We start from the raw sequence: 5,827 nt of genomic DNA on the forward strand, positions 1-5,827 counted from the left end.
AGCTTAGCAGAGCACAATTTTGTTGTTGCAGTTGCATGTAAAAATATTTATATCTGGACTGGCAGTGTTTCCCAATAGTGCCAAGTAAAAGCAATCACCTAGATATTAAACTCTGAAAAAAAAAATTGAGGAGTATAAATGTAAGGGGAAAAAAAAGAACTTGACTTACTATTTTTCCACAAGTATATGAGTGCTAAAAAAATAAGGATGGGCAGAATTTCTAGACATTGATCAATTATTCTTTATTTAAACATATGAATATTAAGACAGTGAAAAACTCTTTTAAATTAAATATCTACCCAGGAGAACCGGCTTTCATAAAAATTATTTACAATTTGGTTGAAGAAGAAAATATTTAGAATTTTCCTATTACCACCTTTCTTTTCTAGACAGTAAACCACCTAGGTTTATTTTAAGGGGGAGAATGGGGGTTGGTTTTTTGTTTGTTTGTTTTCTTAGATAAGCACTGTCTGTAGACAGAAGGCTGGTTATATCTGATCTTTTGCCCAAGTGTCCTTTTGAAGAGGAGAACAAGAATAGGCACATGCTCTGGGTGGTTGATTCCAAGATAACTTTCACATCTGTTTTACCACCAATGCAAAGGCAAAGCTTTCATTTTCTCACTCCCTATTGAATGCAAAGTGGATTCTGTCATGTCAAAGTAGAACCACATTAGTTTGTTCTATAGTCTAATAAAATCTCTTGATAAAAGAATGTATGGGATCTACTTTCTTAGAAGCAGCCTAAGAGATATAACACGACTGAGCGACTGAACTGAACGGAAGAGACATAAAGCAAAAACTGGACCCACCCACCTGCATTCCCACCCGAACTTTGCCCCTTAGAATCTGTGTGATGCAGAGAAGTTATTTAATGTCCTTGGGCCTCAGTTTCCACGTTTGTAAAAGGAGAATCAAAAAATAAATAAATAGATAAATTATGCCTATTGATAAGATTGCTGTGAGATGTGAAAGGAAGATATAAAAGCCTGGCACCCCGTAGGTGCTAGGAGAGGGAGAATCCTCATATTTTAAAACTGTACACTCCATGGCTATAAGGTTGGCTTTTTAAATCCTTTGTAGTTTTGAATTTGACAGCAACGATGTAACCGGACTTTGCTCTTTGAGTGGAACAGAAAATGAAAAAGCTTAAAGAAAACAGCAGAAGATAAGGAGCCAACCCAAGCTAGCAAGTCATCGTGCCCTTGGATAACTGAAATCAAGACTTGAATGCGACTTTATGGGTAACATAAAAATGGAAAATTTTTATTATTTTTTCCTTTTCTTAAAATAATACTAAGGAAAAATAAAGCAACCAGGCCATACTTTATTCTTATTTAACCAAAAGATTAACACAGTGGGTTGCTGGTTTTCTTCTACTTTTTTTTTTTTTAAATTTTCCATTAAGCAAGTTCTTTTAAAACAAATTTGAACTTTTCCCATCCCAGTGATTCCCACGGACAGTTGGCAAAGAATCTTGGATAACTTGCAAAACTGGGATTTTTTCCAGGCATGAGTAACTTGTTAAAAAGGCACTATTTCCTTAATACTAACAGTAAATAGAGTTCACATTCACATAAATCCTTGGTGGCCCATGGGGAAAGTTTTATGTGTGTGTGTGTGTGTGTGTGTGTATGGAATCTTTTTTTAATTCATAAAACACTTGGCTCTCAGCATGTCTGTTTATATTCCACTTCTTAAAAATAAATACGCACGTTTATGCCAGTTGAGGTTAAAAGGTATCCTTTTTCCAGTTGCCTGCTGTGTGCCAATGATTTTATGATGGATGGGTTCAGGATACCTGGCTAGAATTCAGGAAGAGTGTTTCTCTTCTATTTATTCTAATTTACAAAAAAAAAAAAAAAAAAAGGGATAAAACTTAATCACCATGTAATTAAGATACATGTTTTCATGAAATTTAATTTTGTTGGGAGAGCTCAAATAAATATTTTCAGGACTTACATGAAAAATTAAACATTTAATTTTAAAATCAAACGGCAAAGTTGCTTTGCTTTTATGCATTGGGACAGTGTAAGTTACTGCAGTAATCTGTAGCAGTTACTGCTATGGGTATAAATTATCTCTTATTTATCAGTGGCAAATAATTGCAGGGGACTTTCTAGGTGGCACTAGTGGTAAAGAACCTGCCTGCCAATGCAGGAGACTCAGGAGATGCTGGTTGATCCCTGGGTCGAGAAGACCCTTTGGGGGAGGGCATGGCAACCCACTCCAGTATTCTTACCTGGAGAATCCCATGGACAGGGGAGCCCAACAGCCTTCATACAGTCCATGGGGTCCCAAGAGTCAAATACGACTTAGCGACTAAACCACCACCAATGATAATTATGGGACTTTTCCCTCTTACATAATCATCTGAAAAATATGTACTTTAAAGTTACCCCTTATTAAAATCTGTTTTGTAGATTTTTTTTTTTCATGAGACTGGTAGCATTAAGTGAGATTTTACAAGGCCACACAGTGACACAGTAGTGGGCCAGCATCTAAAACATATGAGGAACATTTCTACCCACTCTTCTTTCTCAGTGATTTGTATATGCCAGAATTCTCTCTAATTCTCTTTATCTGGGTGACAAACACCTCCTGTCTTCGCAGTGCTGGACTGGGTATATTCTGATAATAGGCAGTCCCGTGAGATATCTTGCATTTCCTGCTTCCGGTCAGATGTTCCACAAGAATAACTTCTCTACATATGTTTTTGCATTTTTGATCACAATCCCAGCTGGAATCAGGAAGTTTGGAGGCAGCATGGAAATGGAAAATAATTGAAAGTCACAGCGGCACTTTTTTTGACTTTCAAAAATATTTGATTTTCTGGCATTCCTGAAGGCCGGGGGTAGGGTTGGGGGAAGCTTATATCATCCATTACCTACTTAAAAAATATACTACCACTTCAGTTCTTGACTCAAGATACATTTTTATTGAAAAGAATAAGAGCACAGTTATAAGGGAATAGGAGATTTCCCAAGGTCAGTCAGTCAGTCACAGGGAGTTATGGGGTTGGAACTTTTAAAATTGCTAACTGAGGGCTTAATTGAAGCCATATTAGTTATTATCATTAGCCTCAGTTACTTTTCATGCCGATGAAAAACATACCATCATGTAACTTCTTCTAATGAATGTATTCAAGTAAGTTAAATACAGGAATAGAGCAGAAATTATCTTCTCAAAAAGCTTAAAGTGGTATCTAAGCATGGTTTTGCTGAGTCCTCTGAGCTTCATTTTACTTCTCTGCCAAATGATATAACTTCTCTTGGAATGTCTATTAGAATTAATTTAAACTGTGGCTCAAGTGCTTAGATAATGTGTGGCCCCTAAAATGGACCAAAAAAACACAAACCCCTTTGCTGCTCATCCTCCTTTTTTCTCCCCTACTTTAAGAATGTGGGCCTAACAATCCTTAACAAGATGAGATTTTCAGAGACACAACTGCATCCCTGGACCCTGCACCTCACCTGGGCTAGAATGGATTCTGTTGGCCAGTAAGATCCAGACTGAAACAGAAATAGGCAAAACTCTGGTTTTCCTGTTAATTTGTACAATCACTATTTCTGTTACTAATGCTTTAGTAAATCTAAACAAACCACTTAAGTAAAACTAAAAGTAATCCACACACTTACTCCTAAAATTCTGAACCATTCTGTAGCTAGAGGCCCTTCCCCATAACTTTAATGGAGACTCAGGCAGCTGAGCAAACATAATGAAGCTGTCCAGAGTCTTCTCTCTTTCTGACTCTCCTGGGTTCCACTTGAAACCCCAGGAAGAGTTTGTTTTTACTGTTGGTTTGTTGTGTCCTGTTTTGCCTTTGGTTTGGGGAAGTTTTTTAAAAGTTTTTTTTTCTATGAAAATTCCAAGTTTTTTTTCTTCTTCTTTCTTTTGTATAGAATATGTAGAATGAAAACCAACATTTAGTGGGGATCAATTATAGTTCAGGCTTTTTCCATACTGTACTTCATTTAATCTCATAAGATCTCAATGATACAGGTATTTTTATCATTTATAATGTGGAAAGGGGGCTTAGTGGCAGTGTAGTTGGGTCACTTTCATGAATGGGAAGATAGCAGAACTTAGGTTTAGATCCAAGCTTGTGTACCTCCAAAGTCTGTTCTTTGTCCTTAACTCTCTGTCCTTCTCTGTCAATTCAGGGATGAGATTATGAGCACCTATTATCAGAGTTTATATAGTAGAGTCCTCCAAGAGTAAAATCTCTCAAGTCAAGCACACTTAGGAATCTGATTTTAAAACGTAGAGCAAACACTGTTTTAATCATTACTAACTTTCTTGATCACTTTTGTGATGATATAGAAAAATATCTTCCTGCTTGGAGATGCCGGTCAAGTGTTAGGTACTCAGGATCTTGTATGCAGCTTACGCTCCAAGGATTCAGCACAATAACTGATCCATCCAACTGTAGGCCTCTGTAGGTGTTCATTTTATTAGTCACCATTTCCTTGACTTGAACATTTTTTAAAACAAAAAGTTGGAAAGTGTTTCTTTTGTATATTTGGGATACTAGAAAACTCTTAATCTATCATATCCAGGGAATAAGTTTTCTTATCTCCTGATTTTTCTATATCTTAATTTATAGTCAGTGTGACAATTTTTTTTAATTCTAATTTATAGAATACAAACAAGGCAAGCAGATATTACTGTGGTTTTTGTTGTTGTTAGTAAGTATTAGTATTTCTGTATATTAGCAAAATATATCTGTAACAAAATGGTGTTCCAGGTTTGGGGAGATTCTCTTGAGCAGTAGTGAGTTCAAAAAATGGCATCCATAGGTACCATTTAAAAAGTGCTAACCTGAGCTTGGGGTTCTTGATTCACTATCATGTTGCTGCCAAGGTCTGTCTCTGAGCTTAATATATGCTAAGTGTTAACTAACTGAGGGACTTCACAGACCTCTGGGGATTTGCAGGGGTAATCATTCATACTTATGAATGAAAGAGCCGAAAGGAAGAAAGGTGATAGCTTAACACAGAAAAGAGACATTGAAGAAAGTGAAAACATGAACCACAATTAGTTGAGCACCTACTATGGGAGACTTTCTTAATTATTCCTTCCAATGAGCCCATGAGAGAAGAATTTTAATACTATCCTTTTATAGGATGAGTGGTTGAGATTTAGAGTTTTAGTAAAGACTAGTGAGTGGTATCGGAGAAGGTGATGGCACCCCACTCCAGTACTCTTGCCTAGAAAATACCATGGACGGAGGAGCCTGGTGGGCTGCAGTCCATGGGGTCACAAAGAGTCGGACATGACTGAGCGACTTCACTTTCACTTTTCACTTTTCACTTTCATGCATTGGAGAAGGAAATGGCAACCCACTCCAGTGTTCTTGTCTGGAGAATCCCAGGCACGGGGGAGCCTGGTGGGCTGCCGTCTATGGGGTCGCGAAGAGTCGGACACGACTGAAGCAACTTAACAACAACAACAACAACAGGTGAGTGGTATATAAAACTCAAATTATTGGAGTTCATAACCATGAAGTATCTGCTATGTACTAGCTACCTGATCCTTGCCTAAAAGAAGCATGCTTATTTAGTGAGGGAAACTTTAGCTTCAGAACCCATGCTTTGGGAAGAAGGGAGAAAGGAAGGAGGCAAATATTTATTTGGCACCAATATTTATTCTTTCATTATACTTAGGTCAAGCTCATCAGTATATAATTCCAGTAGAAGACCTGGCCTCATGGAGTTCATCATCTGGTTGGGAAAAGAAACCTAAAATTTTTTTAGCAATTAAGAGCAATGGCACTGGACTGGGAGTCTGGATATCCTAAATGTAGTGTTGTGTTTATAAACAATTTA

This window comes from Bubalus kerabau, chromosome 19 (assembly GCF_029407905.1).
Source record: "Bubalus kerabau isolate K-KA32 ecotype Philippines breed swamp buffalo chromosome 19, PCC_UOA_SB_1v2, whole genome shotgun sequence".
Taxonomy (NCBI): Eukaryota; Metazoa; Chordata; class Mammalia; order Artiodactyla; family Bovidae; genus Bubalus; species Bubalus kerabau.